General features: G+C 38.3%; 3 long non-coding RNA genes across 3 annotated transcripts; all 3 read right to left on the bottom strand.

Moving 5' to 3' along the window:
* Positions 1-943: 943 nt before the first annotated feature.
* Positions 944-6733, bottom strand: LOC149144369 (uncharacterized). Its single transcript, XR_016264517.1, has 4 exons — positions 4989-6733; positions 3097-4844; positions 1206-2952; positions 944-1061 (listed from the first exon to the last, which is right to left on the bottom strand). It is a non-coding gene; the product is annotated as an uncharacterized LOC149144369 (long non-coding RNA).
* A 974-nt stretch (positions 6734-7707) lies between these two features.
* LOC149144368 (uncharacterized) lies at positions 7708-12409 on the bottom strand. Its single transcript, XR_016264528.1, has 3 exons — positions 10665-12409; positions 8773-10520; positions 7708-8628 (listed from the first exon to the last, which is right to left on the bottom strand). It is a non-coding gene; the product is annotated as an uncharacterized LOC149144368 (long non-coding RNA).
* Positions 12410-13382: 973 nt separating this feature from the next.
* On the bottom strand, positions 13383-15040 carry LOC149144367 (uncharacterized). Its single transcript, XR_016264417.1, has 2 exons — positions 14448-15040; positions 13383-14303 (listed from the first exon to the last, which is right to left on the bottom strand). It is a non-coding gene; the product is annotated as an uncharacterized LOC149144367 (long non-coding RNA).
* Positions 15041-22401: the final 7361 nt, after the last annotated feature.

Here is a 22401-nt window from a genome sequence, read left to right as displayed (position 1 = left end):
TGCTTTTAAAGTAGTCCATATCTTATACTGTCTCGTCTTTAGCTAGATTATTGGACTCATCTACTTCTGGAGTTCTAATAGCTCCATCAAGTGGTTCAATCAAAATATTTTCATTTTCCATTGAATCCTCTCCTTCAAAATCGCTGTCACTTTCATCTTCAAACCTCACATGTACACGTGTTAACTTCTCTGAACTTTTACCCTTTCCGACTGGTAGCTTTCTTAGGACTCCATCAACTATCTCAACATCTACCTTTTTGTTCCCTTTTCCTGTCTGACTATCAACCCGTTTGAGTTTAGAACTGTTATCATTACTAGGACCCAAAACAGTATCGTTGGCCCACAATTTTGTCTTGCTTCTGGGTTGCATAACTTGAAGAAACTCTTGAAATAGAGGATCATCCTTATCAATAATTGACGATTTAGGGTTCTCTTTAGGGTCTTCATTTTTGTTTTATTTTGGAAAGGCAGAATCCCTATCATTAATACTTTTCTTAGTGTCTTCTTCCTTTTTCTGAGAATGACGGCTCCAAGGACGTGGAATGTTTGAATCTCCGATTTTAAAAGCAACCTGTTTACAATGTTCATCCATTTTCAGCATCAACTATAAGAAATTAATTAACCATAGTGCATTTTACAGTTGCACAACTTAGCTATTCAACTATTCAGTTGTATAACTTAATCTATTCAACTGTCGCTGCAGCTTAGCCGAACGAAACTGCTTGTGACTAGTGTTTAACTCCTATTGAAAATGGTAGCTTATGGTGCCTGAAGTGTTTGAGCTCTGGAGTTGAAGAAAGCACTATAAAAAATTAAAAATAAAATAAATGATGATAATTCTCCTGGTGGAACATGGTGCTGAGATTTAGACCACCATAAACAGTTCCGAAGTTCAATCGAAAAACAAAAATTGGAATAAATTAAACGAAGGAAATCAGTGCAAAACCTCGCACGACAATTTACAGGTGTCCAAAAATGCATTCCGGAAGTATTTGACAGCAACCTGGGCTTCTTCCTCCGTCCTGTAACCGACAAATCCAAACTGACGGCTCTTTCCCTCCCTGTGCACATAAACGAAAATAATTGTCCTTAAATCAGTTAACCTAAAATAATAGAAATCGAGAGTTGGAAAGATTTAAGTTAATTACTTGGTTCTTGTGATTTTTGCATCAGAAATCGAGAGTTGGAAAGATTAAGTTAATTACTTGGTTCTTATTATTTTTGCATCTGTTACTTCTCCCGCCTGAGAGAAATACTCTCTCAATCGATCCTCCTCGAGATAGCGGGGTAAGTTCTTCACGCAAATTCGAGACCTGAAAAATTAAAACAGGAATCTCAAAATCTCATGAGCAATGGATAGTATTTCACAGCAAAATAAATCAAATTAAAGAACCCACATATCACTAGATTTCGCTTCCTCCTCCTCTCCACTGTTGTGAAAAAATATGAGTGAGTATGTTATGGATAGCTGAGAGCACAACTGCCCCTTCAATCAGTCGTCCTAACTGTTACGCCTGAGAATATCGCGCCCTCAATTGCCTCCAAATCGGATTTTAACGTTACCCGGTTCGTCTATTCTGCTGTCTCGTTTCTCGCAATGAGATTGAACCTGAGACACCCATTGTGGTTTTTTTTTTTTAAGAGAGAAAAACGATATGTATTATATTAAGGAAATATAAATATCAGATACATGAATTTTCGGTATGACATCCATTAAGGATCAGCATCATTGTTTTTGAATCCCAGCAGGTTTGGATCTGTAATAAAAAAGACTGTTCAGATAGAAGCAAAAATGAAATGCTGTATGAAGCCTTCATAACAGGCTCTTCAATTTCATCTGCAGATTCCTCTTCCTCACTCTCGGCCTTATCATCCCAACACTGCTTAATTCTGCTTTTAAAGTAGTCCATATCTTATACTGTCTCGTCTTTAGCTAGATTATTGGACTCATCTACTTCTGGAGTTCTAATAGCTCCATCAAGTGGTTCAATCAAAATATTTTCATTTTCCATTGAATCCTCTCCTTCAAAATCGCTGTCACTTTCATCTTCAAACCTCACATGTACACGTGTTAACTTCTCTGAACTTTTACCCTTTCCGACTGGTAGCTTTCTTAGGACTCCATCAACTATCTCAACATCTACCTTTTTGTTCCCTTTTCCTGTCTGACTATCAACCCGTTTGAGTTTAGAACTGTTATCATTACTAGGACCCAAAACAGTATCGTTGGCCCACAATTTTGTCTTGCTTCTGGGTTGCATAACTTGAAGAAACTCTTGAAATAGAGGATCATCCTTATCAATAATTGACGATTTAGGGTTCTCTTTAGGGTCTTCATTTTTGTTTTATTTTGGAAAGGCAGAATCCCTATCATTAATACTTTTCTTAGTGTCTTCTTCCTTTTTCTGAGAATGACGGCTCCAAGGACGTGGAATGTTTGAATCTCCGATTTTAAAAGCAACCTGTTTACAATGTTCATCCATTTTCAGCATCAACTATAAGAAATTAATTAACCATAGTGCATTTTACAGTTGCACAACTTAGCTATTCAACTATTCAGTTGTATAACTTAATCTATTCAACTGTCGCTGCAGCTTAGCCGAACGAAACTGCTTGTGACTAGTGTTTAACTCCTATTGAAAATGGTAGCTTATGGTGCCTGAAGTGTTTGAGCTCTGGAGTTGAAGAAAGCACTATAAAAAATTAAAAATAAAATAAATGATGATAATTCTCCTGGTGGAACATGGTGCTGAGATTTAGACCACCATAAACAGTTCCGAAGTTCAATCAAAAAACAAAAATTGGAATAAATTAAACGAAGGAAATCAGTGCAAAACCTCGCACGACAATTTACAGGTGTCCAAAAATGCATTCCGGAAGTATTTGACAGCAACCTGGGCTTCTTCCTCCGTCCTGTAACCGACAAATCCAAACTGACGGCTCTTTCCCTCCCTGTGCACATAAACGAAAATAATTGTCCTTAAATCAGTTAACCTAAAATAATAGAAATCGAGAGTTGGAAAGATTTAAGTTAATTACTTGGTTCTTGTGATTTTTGCATCAGAAATCGAGAGTTGGAAAGATTAAGTTAATTACTTGGTTCTTATTATTTTTGCATCTGTTACTTCTCCCGCCTGAGAGAAATACTCTCTCAATCGATCCTCCTCGAGATAGCGGGGTAAGTTCTTCACGCAAATTCGAGACCTGAAAAATTAAAACAGGAATCTCAAAATCTCATGAGCAATGGATAGTATTTCACAGCAAAATAAATCAAATTAAAGAACCCACATATCACTAGATTTCGCTTCCTCCTCCTCTCCACTGTTGTGAAAAAATATGAGTGAGTATGTTATGGATAGCTGAGAGCACAACTGCCCCTTCAATCAGTCGTCCTAACTGTTACGCCTGAGAATATCGCGCCCTCAATTGCCTCCAAATCGGATTTTAACGTTACCCGGTTCGTCTATTCTGCTGTCTCGTTTCTCGCAATGAGATTGAACCTGAGACACCCATTGTGGTTTTTTTTTTTTTAAGAGAGAAAAACGATATGTATTATATTAAGGAAATATAAATATCAGATACATGAATTTTCGGTATGACATCCATTAAGGATCAGCATCATTGTTTTTGAATCCCAGCAGGTTTGGATCTGTAATAAAAAAGACTGTTCAGATAGAAGCAAAAATGAAATGCTGTATGAAGCCTTCATAACAGGCTCTTCAATTTCATCTGCAGATTCCTCTTCCTCACTCTCGGCCTTATCATCCCAACACTGCTTAATTCTGCTTTTAAAGTAGTCCATATCTTATACTGTCTCGTCTTTAGCTAGATTATTGGACTCATCTACTTCTGGAGTTCTAATAGCTCCATCAAGTGGTTCAATCAAAATATTTTCATTTTCCATTGAATCCTCTCCTTCAAAATCGCTGTCACTTTCATCTTCAAACCTCACATGTACACGTGTTAACTTCTCTGAACTTTTACCCTTTCCGACTGGTAGCTTTCTTAGGACTCCATCAACTATCTCAACATCTACCTTTTTGTTCCCTTTTCCTGTCTGACTATCAACCCGTTTGAGTTTAGAACTGTTATCATTACTAGGACCCAAAACAGTATCGTTGGCCCACAATTTTGTCTTGCTTCTGGGTTGCATAACTTGAAGAAACTCTTGAAATAGAGGATCATCCTTATCAATAATTGACGATTTAGGGTTCTCTTTAGGGTCTTCATTTTTGTTTTATTTTGGAAAGGCAGAATCCCTATCATTAATACTTTTCTTAGTGTCTTCTTCCTTTTTCTGAGAATGACGGCTCCAAGGACGTGGAATGTTTGAATCTCCGATTTTAAAAGCAACCTGTTTACAATGTTCATCCATTTTCAGCATCAACTATAAGAAATTAATTAACCATAGTGCATTTTACAGTTGCACAACTTAGCTATTCAACTATTCAGTTGTATAACTTAATCTATTCAACTGTCGCTGCAGCTTAGCCGAACGAAACTGCTTGTGACTAGTGTTTAACTCCTATTGAAAATGGTAGCTTATGGTGCCTGAAGTGTTTGAGCTCTGGAGTTGAAGAAAGCACTATAAAAAATTAAAAATAAAATAAATGATGATAATTCTCCTGGTGGAACATGGTGCTGAGATTTAGACCACCATAAACAGTTCCGAAGTTCAATCAAAAAACAAAAATTGGAATAAATTAAACGAAGGAAATCAGTGCAAAACCTCGCACGACAATTTACAGGTGTCCAAAAATGCATTCCGGAAGTATTTGACAGCAACCTGGGCTTCTTCCTCCGTCCTGTAACCGACAAATCCAAACTGACGGCTCTTTCCCTCCCTGTGCACATAAACGAAAATAATTGTCCTTAAATCAGTTAACCTAAAATAATAGAAATCGAGAGTTGGAAAGATTTAAGTTAATTACTTGGTTCTTGTGATTTTTGCATCAGAAATCGAGAGTTGGAAAGATTAAGTTAATTACTTGGTTCTTATTATTTTTGCATCTGTTACTTCTCCCGCCTGAGAGAAATACTCTCTCAATCGATCCTCCTCGAGATAGCGGGGTAAGTTCTTCACGCAAATTCGAGACCTGAAAAATTAAAACAGGAATCTCAAAATCTCATGAGCAATGGATAGTATTTCACAGCAAAATAAATCAAATTAAAGAACCCACATATCACTAGATTTCGCTTCCTCCTCCTCTCCACTGTTGTGAAAAAATATGAGTGAGTATGTTATGGATAGCTGAGAGCACAACTGCCCCTTCAATCAGTCGTCCTAACTGTTACGCCTGAGAATATCGCGCCCTCAATTGCCTCCAAATCGGATTTTAACGTTACCCGGTTCGTCTATTCTGCTGTCTCGTTTCTCGCAATGAGATTGAACCTGAGACACCCATTGTGGTTTTTTTTTTTTTAAGAGAGAAAAACGATATGTATTATATTAAGGAAATATAAATATCAGATACATGAATTTTCGGTATGACATCCATTAAGGATCAGCATCATTGTTTTTGAATCCCAGCAGGTTTGGATCTGTAATAAAAAAGACTGTTCAGATAGAAGCAAAAATGAAATGCTGTATGAAGCCTTCATAACAGGCTCTTCAATTTCATCTGCAGATTCCTCTTCCTCACTCTCGGCCTTATCATCCCAACACTGCTTAATTCTGCTTTTAAAGTAGTCCATATCTTATACTGTCTCGTCTTTAGCTAGATTATTGGACTCATCTACTTCTGGAGTTCTAATAGCTCCATCAAGTGGTTCAATCAAAATATTTTCATTTTCCATTGAATCCTCTCCTTCAAAATCGCTGTCACTTTCATCTTCAAACCTCACATGTACACGTGTTAACTTCTCTGAACTTTTACCCTTTCCGACTGGTAGCTTTCTTAGGACTCCATCAACTATCTCAACATCTACCTTTTTGTTCCCTTTTCCTGTCTGACTATCAACCCGTTTGAGTTTAGAACTGTTATCATTACTAGGACCCAAAACAGTATCGTTGGCCCACAATTTTGTCTTGCTTCTGGGTTGCATAACTTGAAGAAACTCTTGAAATAGAGGATCATCCTTATCAATAATTGACGATTTAGGGTTCTCTTTAGGGTCTTCATTTTTGTTTTATTTTGGAAAGGCAGAATCCCTATCATTAATACTTTTCTTAGTGTCTTCTTCCTTTTTCTGAGAATGACGGCTCCAAGGACGTGGAATGTTTGAATCTCCGATTTTAAAAGCAACCTGTTTACAATGTTCATCCATTTTCAGCATCAACTATAAGAAATTAATTAACCATAGTGCATTTTACAGTTGCACAACTTAGCTATTCAACTATTCAGTTGTATAACTTAATCTATTCAACTGTCGCTGCAGCTTAGCCGAACGAAACTGCTTGTGACTAGTGTTTAACTCCTATTGAAAATGGTAGCTTATGGTGCCTGAAGTGTTTGAGCTCTGGAGTTGAAGAAAGCACTATAAAAAATTAAAAATAAAATAAATGATGATAATTCTCCTGGTGGAACATGGTGCTGAGATTTAGACCACCATAAACAGTTCCGAAGTTCAATCAAAAAACAAAAATTGGAATAAATTAAACGAAGGAAATCAGTGCAAAACCTCGCACGACAATTTACAGGTGTCCAAAAATGCATTCCGGAAGTATTTGACAGCAACCTGGGCTTCTTCCTCCGTCCTGTAACCGACAAATCCAAACTGACGGCTCTTTCCCTCCCTGTGCACATAAACGAAAATAATTGTCCTTAAATCAGTTAACCTAAAATAATAGAAATCGAGAGTTGGAAAGATTTAAGTTAATTACTTGGTTCTTGTGATTTTTGCATCAGAAATCGAGAGTTGGAAAGATTAAGTTAATTACTTGGTTCTTATTATTTTTGCATCTGTTACTTCTCCCGCCTGAGAGAAATACTCTCTCAATCGATCCTCCTCGAGATAGCGGGGTAAGTTCTTCACGCAAATTCGAGACCTGAAAAATTAAAACAGGAATCTCAAAATCTCATGAGCAATGGATAGTATTTCACAGCAAAATAAATCAAATTAAAGAACCCACATATCACTAGATTTCGCTTCCTCCTCCTCTCCACTGTTGTGAAAAAATATGAGTGAGTATGTTATGGATAGCTGAGAGCACAACTGCCCCTTCAATCAGTCGTCCTAACTGTTACGCCTGAGAATATCGCGCCCTCAATTGCCTCCAAATCGGATTTTAACGTTACCCGGTTCGTCTATTCTGCTGTCTCGTTTCTCGCAATGAGATTGAACCTGAGACACCCATTGTGGTTTTTTTTTTTTTAAGAGAGAAAAACGATATGTATTATATTAAGGAAATATAAATATCAGATACATGAATTTTCGGTATGACATCCATTAAGGATCAGCATCATTGTTTTTGAATCCCAGCAGGTTTGGATCTGTAATAAAAAAGACTGTTCAGATAGAAGCAAAAATGAAATGCTGTATGAAGCCTTCATAACAGGCTCTTCAATTTCATCTGCAGATTCCTCTTCCTCACTCTCGGCCTTATCATCCCAACACTGCTTAATTCTGCTTTTAAAGTAGTCCATATCTTATACTGTCTCGTCTTTAGCTAGATTATTGGACTCATCTACTTCTGGAGTTCTAATAGCTCCATCAAGTGGTTCAATCAAAATATTTTCATTTTCCATTGAATCCTCTCCTTCAAAATCGCTGTCACTTTCATCTTCAAACCTCACATGTACACGTGTTAACTTCTCTGAACTTTTACCCTTTCCGACTGGTAGCTTTCTTAGGACTCCATCAACTATCTCAACATCTACCTTTTTGTTCCCTTTTCCTGTCTGACTATCAACCCGTTTGAGTTTAGAACTGTTATCATTACTAGGACCCAAAACAGTATCGTTGGCCCACAATTTTGTCTTGCTTCTGGGTTGCATAACTTGAAGAAACTCTTGAAATAGAGGATCATCCTTATCAATAATTGACGATTTAGGGTTCTCTTTAGGGTCTTCATTTTTGTTTTATTTTGGAAAGGCAGAATCCCTATCATTAATACTTTTCTTAGTGTCTTCTTCCTTTTTCTGAGAATGACGGCTCCAAGGACGTGGAATGTTTGAATCTCCGATTTTAAAAGCAACCTGTTTACAATGTTCATCCATTTTCAGCATCAACTATAAGAAATTAATTAACCATAGTGCATTTTACAGTTGCACAACTTAGCTATTCAACTATTCAGTTGTATAACTTAATCTATTCAACTGTCGCTGCAGCTTAGCCGAACGAAACTGCTTGTGACTAGTGTTTAACTCCTATTGAAAATGGTAGCTTATGGTGCCTGAAGTGTTTGAGCTCTGGAGTTGAAGAAAGCACTATAAAAAATTAAAAATAAAATAAATGATGATAATTCTCCTGGTGGAACATGGTGCTGAGATTTAGACCACCATAAACAGTTCCGAAGTTCAATCAAAAAACAAAAATTGGAATAAATTAAACGAAGGAAATCAGTGCAAAACCTCGCACGACAATTTACAGGTGTCCAAAAATGCATTCCGGAAGTATTTGACAGCAACCTGGGCTTCTTCCTCCGTCCTGTAACCGACAAATCCAAACTGACGGCTCTTTCCCTCCCTGTGCACATAAACGAAAATAATTGTCCTTAAATCAGTTAACCTAAAATAATAGAAATCGAGAGTTGGAAAGATTTAAGTTAATTACTTGGTTCTTGTGATTTTTGCATCAGAAATCGAGAGTTGGAAAGATTAAGTTAATTACTTGGTTCTTATTATTTTTGCATCTGTTACTTCTCCCGCCTGAGAGAAATACTCTCTCAATCGATCCTCCTCGAGATAGCGGGGTAAGTTCTTCACGCAAATTCGAGACCTGAAAAATTAAAACAGGAATCTCAAAATCTCATGAGCAATGGATAGTATTTCACAGCAAAATAAATCAAATTAAAGAACCCACATATCACTAGATTTCGCTTCCTCCTCCTCTCCACTGTTGTGAAAAAATATGAGTGAGTATGTTATGGATAGCTGAGAGCACAACTGCCCCTTCAATCAGTCGTCCTAACTGTTACGCCTGAGAATATCGCGCCCTCAATTGCCTCCAAATCGGATTTTAACGTTACCCGGTTCGTCTATTCTGCTGTCTCGTTTCTCGCAATGAGATTGAACCTGAGACACCCATTGTGGTTTTTTTTTTTTTAAGAGAGAAAAACGATATGTATTATATTAAGGAAATATAAATATCAGATACATGAATTTTCGGTATGACATCCATTAAGGATCAGCATCATTGTTTTTGAATCCCAGCAGGTTTGGATCTGTAATAAAAAAGACTGTTCAGATAGAAGCAAAAATGAAATGCTGTATGAAGCCTTCATAACAGGCTCTTCAATTTCATCTGCAGATTCCTCTTCCTCACTCTCGGCCTTATCATCCCAACACTGCTTAATTCTGCTTTTAAAGTAGTCCATATCTTATACTGTCTCGTCTTTAGCTAGATTATTGGACTCATCTACTTCTGGAGTTCTAATAGCTCCATCAAGTGGTTCAATCAAAATATTTTCATTTTCCATTGAATCCTCTCCTTCAAAATCGCTGTCACTTTCATCTTCAAACCTCACATGTACACGTGTTAACTTCTCTGAACTTTTACCCTTTCCGACTGGTAGCTTTCTTAGGACTCCATCAACTATCTCAACATCTACCTTTTTGTTCCCTTTTCCTGTCTGACTATCAACCCGTTTGAGTTTAGAACTGTTATCATTACTAGGACCCAAAACAGTATCGTTGGCCCACAATTTTGTCTTGCTTCTGGGTTGCATAACTTGAAGAAACTCTTGAAATAGAGGATCATCCTTATCAATAATTGACGATTTAGGGTTCTCTTTAGGGTCTTCATTTTTGTTTTATTTTGGAAAGGCAGAATCCCTATCATTAATACTTTTCTTAGTGTCTTCTTCCTTTTTCTGAGAATGACGGCTCCAAGGACGTGGAATGTTTGAATCTCCGATTTTAAAAGCAACCTGTTTACAATGTTCATCCATTTTCAGCATCAACTATAAGAAATTAATTAACCATAGTGCATTTTACAGTTGCACAACTTAGCTATTCAACTATTCAGTTGTATAACTTAATCTATTCAACTGTCGCTGCAGCTTAGCCGAACGAAACTGCTTGTGACTAGTGTTTAACTCCTATTGAAAATGGTAGCTTATGGTGCCTGAAGTGTTTGAGCTCTGGAGTTGAAGAAAGCACTATAAAAAATTAAAAATAAAATAAATGATGATAATTCTCCTGGTGGAACATGGTGCTGAGATTTAGACCACCATAAACAGTTCCGAAGTTCAATCAAAAAACAAAAATTGGAATAAATTAAACGAAGGAAATCAGTGCAAAACCTCGCACGACAATTTACAGGTGTCCAAAAATGCATTCCGGAAGTATTTGACAGCAACCTGGGCTTCTTCCTCCGTCCTGTAACCGACAAATCCAAACTGACGGCTCTTTCCCTCCCTGTGCACATAAACGAAAATAATTGTCCTTAAATCAGTTAACCTAAAATAATAGAAATCGAGAGTTGGAAAGATTTAAGTTAATTACTTGGTTCTTGTGATTTTTGCATCAGAAATCGAGAGTTGGAAAGATTAAGTTAATTACTTGGTTCTTATTATTTTTGCATCTGTTACTTCTCCCGCCTGAGAGAAATACTCTCTCAATCGATCCTCCTCGAGATAGCGGGGTAAGTTCTTCACGCAAATTCGAGACCTGAAAAATTAAAACAGGAATCTCAAAATCTCATGAGCAATGGATAGTATTTCACAGCAAAATAAATCAAATTAAAGAACCCACATATCACTAGATTTCGCTTCCTCCTCCTCTCCACTGTTGTGAAAAAATATGAGTGAGTATGTTATGGATAGCTGAGAGCACAACTGCCCCTTCAATCAGTCGTCCTAACTGTTACGCCTGAGAATATCGCGCCCTCAATTGCCTCCAAATCGGATTTTAACGTTACCCGGTTCGTCTATTCTGCTGTCTCGTTTCTCGCAATGAGATTGAACCTGAGACACCCATTGTGGTTTTTTTTTTTTTAAGAGAGAAAAACGATATGTATTATATTAAGGAAATATAAATATCAGATACATGAATTTTCGGTATGACATCCATTAAGGATCAGCATCATTGTTTTTGAATCCCAGCAGGTTTGGATCTGTAATAAAAAAGACTGTTCAGATAGAAGCAAAAATGAAATGCTGTATGAAGCCTTCATAACAGGCTCTTCAATTTCATCTGCAGATTCCTCTTCCTCACTCTCGGCCTTATCATCCCAACACTGCTTAATTCTGCTTTTAAAGTAGTCCATATCTTATACTGTCTCGTCTTTAGCTAGATTATTGGACTCATCTACTTCTGGAGTTCTAATAGCTCCATCAAGTGGTTCAATCAAAATATTTTCATTTTCCATTGAATCCTCTCCTTCAAAATCGCTGTCACTTTCATCTTCAAACCTCACATGTACACGTGTTAACTTCTCTGAACTTTTACCCTTTCCGACTGGTAGCTTTCTTAGGACTCCATCAACTATCTCAACATCTACCTTTTTGTTCCCTTTTCCTGTCTGACTATCAACCCGTTTGAGTTTAGAACTGTTATCATTACTAGGACCCAAAACAGTATCGTTGGCCCACAATTTTGTCTTGCTTCTGGGTTGCATAACTTGAAGAAACTCTTGAAATAGAGGATCATCCTTATCAATAATTGACGATTTAGGGTTCTCTTTAGGGTCTTCATTTTTGTTTTATTTTGGAAAGGCAGAATCCCTATCATTAATACTTTTCTTAGTGTCTTCTTCCTTTTTCTGAGAATGACGGCTCCAAGGACGTGGAATGTTTGAATCTCCGATTTTAAAAGCAACCTGTTTACAATGTTCATCCATTTTCAGCATCAACTATAAGAAATTAATTAACCATAGTGCATTTTACAGTTGCACAACTTAGCTATTCAACTATTCAGTTGTATAACTTAATCTATTCAACTGTCGCTGCAGCTTAGCCGAACGAAACTGCTTGTGACTAGTGTTTAACTCCTATTGAAAATGGTAGCTTATGGTGCCTGAAGTGTTTGAGCTCTGGAGTTGAAGAAAGCACTATAAAAAATTAAAAATAAAATAAATGATGATAATTCTCCTGGTGGAACATGGTGCTGAGATTTAGACCACCATAAACAGTTCCGAAGTTCAATCAAAAAACAAAAATTGGAATAAATTAAACGAAGGAAATCAGTGCAAAACCTCGCACGACAATTTACAGGTGTCCAAAAATGCATTCCGGAAGTATTTGACAGCAACCTGGGCTTCTTCCTCCGTCCTGTAACCGACAAATCCAAACTGACGGCTCTTTCCCTCCCTGTGCACATAAACGAAAATAATTGTCCTTAAATCAGTTAACCTAAAATAATAGAAATCGAGAGTTGGAAAGATTTAAGTTAATTACTTGGTTCTTGTGATTTTTGCATCAGAAATCGAGAGTTGGAAAGATTAAGTTAATTACTTGGTTCTTATTATTTTTGCATCTGTTACTTCTCCCGCCTGAGAGAAATACTCTCTCAATCGATCCTCCTCGAGATAGCGGGGTAAGTTCTTCACGCAAATTCGAGACCTGAAAAATTAAAACAGGAATCTCAAAATCTCATGAGCAATGGATAGTATTTCACAGCAAAATAAATCAAATTAAAGAACCCACATATCACTAGATTTCGCTTCCTCCTCCTCTCCACTGTTGTGAAAAAATATGAGTGAGTATGTTATGGATAGCTGAGAGCACAACTGCCCCTTCAATCAGTCGTCCTAACTGTTACGCCTGAGAATATCGCGCCCTCAATTGCCTCCAAATCGGATTTTAACGTTACCCGGTTCGTCTATTCTGCTGTCTCGTTTCTCGCAATGAGATTGAACCTGAGACACCCATTGTGGTTTTTTTTTTTTAAGAGAGAAAAACGATATGTATTATATTAAGGAAATATAAATATCAGATACATGAATTTTCGGTATGACATCCATTAAGGATCAGCATCATTGTTTTTGAATCCCAGCAGGTTTGGATCTGTAATAAAAAAGACTGTTCAGATAGAAGCAAAAATGAAATGCTGTATGAAGCCTTCATAACAGGCTCTTCAATTTCATCTGCAGATTCCTCTTCCTCACTCTCGGCCTTATCATCCCAACACTGCTTAATTCTGCTTTTAAAGTAGTCCATATCTTATACTGTCTCGTCTTTAGCTAGATTATTGGACTCATCTACTTCTGGAGTTCTAATAGCTCCATCAAGTGGTTCAATCAAAATATTTTCATTTTCCATTGAATCCTCTCCTTCAAAATCGCTGTCACTTTCATCTTCAAACCTCACATGTACACGTGTTAACTTCTCTGAACTTTTACCCTTTCCGACTGGTAGCTTTCTTAGGACTCCATCAACTATCTCAACATCTACCTTTTTGTTCCCTTTTCCTGTCTGACTATCAACCCGTTTGAGTTTAGAACTGTTATCATTACTAGGACCCAAAACAGTATCGTTGGCCCACAATTTTGTCTTGCTTCTGGGTTGCATAACTTGAAGAAACTCTTGAAATAGAGGATCATCCTTATCAATAATTGACGATTTAGGGTTCTCTTTAGGGTCTTCATTTTTGTTTTATTTTGGAAAGGCAGAATCCCTATCATTAATACTTTTCTTAGTGTCTTCTTCCTTTTTCTGAGAATGACGGCTCCAAGGACGTGGAATGTTTGAATCTCCGATTTTAAAAGCAACCTGTTTACAATGTTCATCCATTTTCAGCATCAACTATAAGAAATTAATTAACCATAGTGCATTTTACAGTTGCACAACTTAGCTATTCAACTATTCAGTTGTATAACTTAATCTATTCAACTGTCGCTGCAGCTTAGCCGAACGAAACTGCTTGTGACTAGTGTTTAACTCCTATTGAAAATGGTAGCTTATGGTGCCTGAAGTGTTTGAGCTCTGGAGTTGAAGAAAGCACTATAAAAAATTAAAAATAAAATAAATGATGATAATTCTCCTGGTGGAACATGGTGCTGAGATTTAGACCACCATAAACAGTTCCGAAGTTCAATCAAAAAACAAAAATTGGAATAAATTAAACGAAGGAAATCAGTGCAAAACCTCGCACGACAATTTACAGGTGTCCAAAAATGCATTCCGGAAGTATTTGACAGCAACCTGGGCTTCTTCCTCCGTCCTGTAACCGACAAATCCAAACTGACGGCTCTTTCCCTCCCTGTGCACATAAACGAAAATAATTGTCCTTAAATCAGTTAACCTAAAATAATAGAAATCGAGAGTTGGAAAGATTTAAGTTAATTACTTGGTTCTTGTGATTTTTGCATCAGAAATCGAGAGTTGGAAAGATTAAGTTAATTACTTGGTTCTTATTATTTTTGCATCTGTTACTTCTCCCGCCTGAGAGAAATACTCTCTCAATCGATCCTCCTCGAGATAGCGGGGTAAGTTCTTCACGCAAATTCGAGACCTGAAAAATTAAAACAGGAATCTCAAAATCTCATGAGCAATGGATAGTATTTCACAGCAAAATAAATCAAATTAAAGAACCCACATATCACTAGATTTCGCTTCCTCCTCCTCTCCACTGTTGTGAAAAAATATGAGTGAGTATGTTATGGATAGCTGAGAGCACAACTGCCCCTTCAATCAGTCGTCCTAACTGTTACGCCTGAGAATATCGCGCCCTCAATTGCCTCCAAATCGGATTTTAACGTTACCCGGTTCGTCTATTCTGCTGTCTCGTTTCTCGCAATGAGATTGAACCTGAGACACCCATTGTGGTTTTTTTTTTTTTAAGAGAGAAAAACGATATGTATTATATTAAGGAAATATAAATATCAGATACATGAATTTTCGGTATGACATCCATTAAGGATCAGCATCATTGTTTTTGAATCCCAGCAGGTTTGGATCTGTAATAAAAAAGACTGTTCAGATAGAAGCAAAAATGAAATGCTGTATGGAGACTCGTATATAGAGCTCGTAGATTTTACATAATGGAGAAAAAAATGAGAATGGAGCTTGTTATGTGAGCCCGCCTAGTCCTGTGAGGGCATGTGCGCCGATATAGGAGTCAGGATAGAAGATAGAGGCAGAGAGCAGCCTTGAAAAATTCTGTCATTGCGCCATTTCCAAAGGTGCCAGCATGTAAGGATGAGGAGAGCATGCCAGGAAGGACATTGAGAGCTCCACCAAACAAATGCGTCCTGCACAGAATCAAAGGATCGGTGATGGAAACCATAAGAGAGTGAGAGATCATACCATATTACAGAGGAGGCGGGGCAGTCAAAGAACATATGGCAATTTGATTCTGTCGCAGCTGAGCAAAACTGGCAGGCGCTGGGGCCCTGCCAACCTTTTTTTTGTAAGACCTCCCAGGTGAGGTTCTTATTTGAGAAGAGGAGCCATGAGAAAAGGATGGATTTGAGGGGGCAGTGGGCTTTCCAGAGCTTGGTGGGGAAGGTAGGGGAGGGGAGCGGGGTGGGAGGAGATAGGGCAGTGTAGAGGCTTTTGACGGAGATGGGGCGAATCGAATTTCCAATGGACCAAGTCAGTGCATCCCTCGTCCCAATTTGAGAAAAAGCACAGTGAGTGAAACGATTGGTGAAAGAGAGCCAGTGGGAACGAAGGCGGGGAGGCAAGGCCAATTGGAGGTCAGTTTTCCAGATAGGCTCCTGGGAGGACCATGCATGAATAAGCTTATCCCAGGTGATATGACCCCTTGCATGGAAGAAGGAGAGAAGGGACGGAGGGATCATGGATTCCAGGTTGTGGAGGGTGGGATCTATACCAATATAGACATTAGAACCAGAATAGATAGTCCATTTAAGATGCAGCATAAAAAAAGGATGAAGTTTTCTGAAGCAAGTCCAAATGGGGGAGCCCGTTTGGATACCGAGAGTTGCCTTTCTGAACCAGAACTCAATGGATTTGCCTTTTAGATACTTCTGGTTGACAAGAGTACTCCATGGGCTGGATCCAAAGATGGCTCTGTGCAGAGATTTGCAGATGAGCGCGAGACCAAAAAATTTCATATTAAGAAGGCCCCAACCTCCCGCCTTTTTTGGCCTAGAAATAGAGTCCATGTTAGCAAGGTGAAATTTCGTTTGGAATGAACGGCCACCCCACAAAAAGTTTGCAGCAATTGATTTCATTTTCCTAGAGACTGAAGCCGGAAGAAGAAAGAGATGTCCCCAATATACCGCGAGCTGGGAGAGAACTGACTGAACCAAAATGAACCTGCCTGCAAGTGATAGAAGAGGCATTTCCCAACCTGCTATTTTGTTGTAGAAACGATCCAGCAACCATTGCCAGTCATGGCTACTTTATCCTCTTGCTTTCAATCGAAAACCCAGATATGTGAACCCGTCTCTTATCAAGCCAAGTTTGATACCAAAGCGGTCAGCAATCCATAGAGCCAAAGCAGGGCTCGTAGCGTTATGATAAAGCATTGATTTACCCTTGTTTATGTTGAGACCTGTGGCAGAATGAAATTTTTGTAGAATCACAAAAAGAGAGACCCATGTAGACTTGCACAACATTGCAAAAATGAGGATGTCATCGACGAAAAGATTGTGTGAGAGAGAGATATCCCGACACATCTTGACTGGTCTACACCTGCCATCTCCAACAGCAAGATTGATGTGGGTGCTAAGTGTATTCATTACCAGAATAAATAGGATGGGGGAGAGAGGGCATCCCTGGCGGAGCCCCCTCTCGGCACGAAAGAAGGAAGACGGAATGCCATTGATGATGACAGAGAAGGATGCACTTTCGACGCATGCCATAATCCAGCTAATAGCGCGGGGACTTAAGCCAATTTTTGCCAGGAGGATTCTGAGGAAGCTCCAGTCGACACAGTCGAAGGCCTTTTGAAGATCGATCTTGAGAGCAGCAGCATCGATATTTTTAGAGGAGATAGAGAAGAGGCATTCCTGGGCCATGGCGACTGCATCTAGTATGAGCCTGTCCTTAAGGAAAGCATGTTGATCTTTTGTAATAAAGGAGCCGAGGACCTTTTTCAATCTTTCAGCAATTATTTTAGAAATAATTTTGTACAGCGAGTTGCAAAGAGCGATCGGCCTGTAGTCCCCCAAGGATAAGGACTTGTCTTTCTTGGGAATAAGCGCAATGAAGGAAGCCGATAGGGCACTGTTTATGTTCCCCGAAACACGGGAGGCGTCCACCATGTCCAGCAAGTCCTTTTTGAATAGATCATAGAAGAGAGTGAAAAATTCTACTTGTATATTAACGTAAATACAATATATTAGATTCAATATTTAGTAATACATTAGATATATAACGTTTGTCTTTATATAATAATATGATTAATCTAATATATTTAGGCTAATATATTGAATTTAGCCAAACTTTTGGATGTTTTATGTATTATTAAATATTTTAACTTTATTATTAATTTTTTTAAGTTTGGTAGGATTATATTTACGTCGTAAGGTGTTTCTCTCTGAAATGAACTCCCCCAAATGCCTTTCTGTCCTAATCGCAGCCGTTAGATCTTTTGTTAGGCGATTGAACAAAAATCAGTCGTCTAATTTAATAAAAAATGTTTTAAAACATTAAAAAACCTTACGAAACGTTTCGCTTTCCACTTGACATCTGTGCGCCGAGCTTCCGGGAGAGTTCGTGGAGTTTATGGTTGTTTCCGTTTACGGTTTCGTGGAGTTTATGGCTCTTTCAGTTTACGGGCTACAATTTCTGTTTGTATCGTCAAATCGGCATTGGCAATGGCATCCCTTGTATCCTCATGCCCCCAAAACCCTTCTGAAACTGAAATCGGGATAGAAATCACGCAAACGGGTGAAGGGAAACCGCGATACGACTCCACCAGCATTCCAACCTGGAGAGATGCCCTTTCTCGTGTTGCAGAAATAAGGGGTTTCGATCTAGACGCATATAATGGGTGAGATCTCAACCCTCCCCTCTCAGTATTGTAGTACTTCACGCTGATTAGATATACATAGGTTAATGTTGATAACCCAAATAGCGATGACAAGAGCTCTCAAATATCATGCTACAAAAGCTGGAGTCACCAGCTGCTTCAGCACTGCGTGAAGAAGCTTTGCCACAATACAGCTTATCGTGGCATTGCTACGAAGAAGTTGCAACTTCTTGATAGTAAAGGTGATCTGGTGGAGCGATTTTTGAGGAGGGTGCGATTACCAAACCTTATATGGCTTCGCTGGAATAAATGCCCCTGGTTTTCTCTGCCTTCTTGGATACTTATGAAGAACCTTAGGGTTTTAGAAGTGTGGGGGAAGAAATTGAAATCATTGTGGCAATCCGGATATCAGGTAAATAAAATTTTGGCGATTTAAAGTATGTGTTTATTCGTTATTGATTTCGCACAGTAGGATCTACAACGAATTTAAATGGTTTTGCAGAAGCTAATCGTCGAATTCTTTCTTACGATTAAAACCCTGGAACATTTTGCAGGCACCTTTGTTGTTGCGACAGTTAGTTATTTATTCTCCCCTTTCAAAGTTACCAAAATCAATAGGGCACCTTAAGCACCTCAAACTGATTGTCCTCCATAAGATTAATCTTAAAACTTTGCTGGATGAATTTTGTCATTTGGTGTCGTTGAAACGATTGGAGTTAACAAGTTGCCCAAATCTAAAGTCACTGCCAGATTCCTTTGGGTACTTAATAAACTTGGATTACATCGATCTGTCTCACTCTTCTCATTTGCAGGTGCTTCCAAAGTCTTTCGGTAATTTAATAAACCTTAAAGACATAGGTCTGTCTCACTCCCTACAGTTGCAGATGCTTCCAGGTTCTTTTGGTAATTTAATTCGTCTTAAATATCTTGATTTGAGTTGGTGCTATAATTTAACTGTCTCTGGCGAAACACTGGGAAACATCAACACACTTGAATGTTTAGATGTTTCTTATTGTAAGAACATTGAAATATTACCTCCGCAAATAGCATATCAATAGTACCTAAAAAAATTAAATTACTGCATTAAATGGGTAATATGCATTAAATTACCCAATCCATGATGAGGAGGGGTCCTTCGCATCCAGGCATCCATATTCATAAGACCGTCTTTCATAAGATCCTAGCTCAACGCATCAAAGTGCCCAATGACCTAATCAAGATGCCAAAATCAAGGTCCTCGCAGTTCCCTCTGCTCATCGTGCTCGCCAAGACATAGGATCAGCCATGTACATCCTTCTTCCAATGTGTTCTTCATGAGGCACCTTGAGAGATACCATACCTTTGATTTTATGTTCATACAGGCTGTTACAGGGGTCTGCTCCAAAGTGCCTCGCACTTCTTCTATCTTCCAAACTTCCAAGGGTATTGTCACCCTTATCCAATGGTGCCAACACAAAGGAGCTGCATACTTTTCTTGGATGAACTTCCTTTGCTTCAGCTGCTAGACAAAAATAGGATCACATGGAGGGTTGCCACTAAACCTTCTCAACAAAATCACATCAACTGCTAGATAATGACATGATGGAGGGCTTTTACTATTCTTCAAAAATCATTTTCAGATTGATCTCTAAAGGGACCATCCCTTCTCATAACTGCATCCTCTATTTTTATTGGCTTCAGGGCACCTCTTATGAAGGTTTCAAAGACATGAATATATATTCCTTATTGATTTGCAATTTGGCTTGAATGGAACATGCTTTTAACACTTGTATATATATGTGTGCTTGTAACAGTGATAAGGACTTGGCCTCTCCTTCAATACACAAAATAGGGTTCCTTGATTTTACTAATATAGATGACATAGGATGCCCACTAATTGTCTTTTCAAGGCTTGCAAATATATGCATACAAAATCTCGACTTCCTTAAATTATGAAGGGCCTTAGAAATGTCCTTTAAAAGATTCTCCGCTTTCTTACAAATATGTGGAATGAGAAGTCTACCACCTTTCTTCTTTTATAGCCCGGAAATCAAGAAATCACAGCCCCAATGACCTGCACTGGTCGGCAAAATTCACAGAGCATGATAGTATATAGCAGTGCTTTATGTGACATAGGCTTCTCGGCCTTATTACAAGCACAAGGAATAAGTAGGCATCTTCTTAGATAAAACAATCAACATTAACAAAACTTGTTCTCTTCAATAACTCAGAGAACAAAGAGGCATGAATAGGTCGGATTCACTGTCTGAATTGAAGAGCGAGAGAGAATATAAGACAGAGTTCACCGAGCCATAACATTTCTGCCTCCATACCACAAGATCGAGAACTGAGTAATCCTTTCTCCAAGGTTGGCTTCATGAAATGACCTTTGGCATATTCTTGTGTTCTTGCACTTTTCTTGGCCTCTTAGGAGAATAAAGTTCTTTTCAAAATACTTATCCAAAAGCATACTTAAGCCCAGAATGTAAAAGAGAGATAGCTCCATTGCATAGCAGACCTTTATTGTTTCTTATGCTCAAAACAATAGGAACACTTGGCTCCTTCTTAATGGTTCAAAGAACTAGGCCAACAACTCGGTTCCTCATTGCTCCATAGGACTCTCTTTAATTCATTGATCAAATCCAAATAAATATATGTATCCCTAGAGTCACTTATTTGATCCTCAACAAATTTTCTTGTTGGACATCTTTGTTTACAAGACTTGAATTTATGTGAGCACATGTGACTGGATGGAAGGATTGCTAGCTTCAGAATTCTGATGCAAAGGTGCCAAAGGGATTAGATCTTCAAACATACTTTTGACTGCTTTATCCAATGAGAAGATTGGACTCAGATCAACAAATTCTTAAAACAAAACTCTTCATTGACTTCTTATCATGACACGTGGTTTAGCTGTTGAAGGAGGACTTTCCTATTGTAAGAACATTGAAATATTACCTCCGCAAATAGCATATCAAAAGTACCTAAAAAAATTAAATTACTGCATTAAATGGGTAATATGCATTAAATTACCCAATCCATGATGAGGAGGGGTCCTTCGCATCTAGGCATCCATATTCATAAGACCGTCTTTCATAAGATCCTGGCTCAACGCATCAAAGTGCCCAATGACCTAATCAAGATGCCAAAATTAGGGTCCTCACAGTTCCCTCTGCTCATCGTGCTCGCCAAGACATAGGATCAGCCATGCACATCCTTCTTCCAATGTGTTCTTCATGAGGCACCTTGAGAGATACCATACCTCTGATTTTATGTTCATACAGGCTGCTACAGGGGTCTGCTCCAAAGTGCCTCGCACTTCTTCTATCTTCCAGACTTCCAAGCGTACTGTCACCCTTATCCAATGGTGCCAACACAAAGGAGCTGCATACTTTTCTTTGATGAACTTCCTTTGCTTCAACTGCTAGACAAAAATAGGATCACATGGAGGGATGCCACTAAACCTTCTCAACAAAATCACATCAACTGCTAGATAATGACATTATGGAGGGCTTTTACTATTCTTCAAAAATCATTTTCAGATTGATGTCTAAAGGGACCATCCCTTCTCATAACTGCATCCTCTATTTTTATTGGCTTCAGGGCACCTCTTATGAAGGTTTCAAAGACATGAATATATATTCCTTATTGATTTGCAAGTTGGCTTGAATGGAACAGGCTTTTAACAATTGTATATGTATATATATATATATATATATATATATGCGCTTGTGACAGTGATAAGGACTTGGCCTCTTCTTCAATACACAAAATAGGGTTCCTTGATTTTACTGATATAGATGACATAGGATGCCCACTGATTGTATTTTCAAGGCTTGCAAATATATGCATACAAAATCTCGACTTCCTTAAATTATGAAGGGCCTTAGAACTGTCGTTTAAAAGATTCTCCGCTTCCTTACAAATATGTGGAATGATAAATCCACCACCTTTCTTCTTTTATAGCCCGAAGATCAAGAAATCACAGCCCCAATGACCTATACTGGTCGGCCAAATTCACATAGCATGATAGTATATAGTAGTGCTTTATGTGACATAGGCTTCTTGGCCTTATTACAAGCATAAGGAATAAGTAGGCATCTTCTTAGATAAAACAATCGACATTAACAAAACTTTTTCTCTTCAATAACTCGGAGAACAAAGAGGCATGAATAGGTCGGATTCACTGTCTGAATTGAAGAGCGAGAGAGAATATAGGACAGAGTTCACCGAGCCATAACATTTCTGCCTCCATACCACAAGATCGAGAACAGAGTAATCCTTTCTCCAAGGTTGGCTTCATGAAATGACCTTTGGCATATTCTCGTGTTCTTGCACTTTTCTTGGCCTCTTAGGAGAATAAAGTTCTTTTCAAAAGACTTATCCAAAAGCATACTTATGCCCAGAATGTAAAAGAGAGATAGCTCCATTGCAT

Source organism: Pinus tabuliformis, chromosome X (genome assembly GCF_031772625.1).
Source record: "Pinus tabuliformis cultivar Carrire ecotype Pingquan chromosome X, CPIR1, whole genome shotgun sequence".
Taxonomy (NCBI): domain Eukaryota; kingdom Viridiplantae; phylum Streptophyta; class Pinopsida; order Pinales; family Pinaceae; genus Pinus; species Pinus tabuliformis.
Note: the sequence above shows the minus strand (reverse complement) of the source record. Positions and strands in the feature narration are given on the sequence as shown.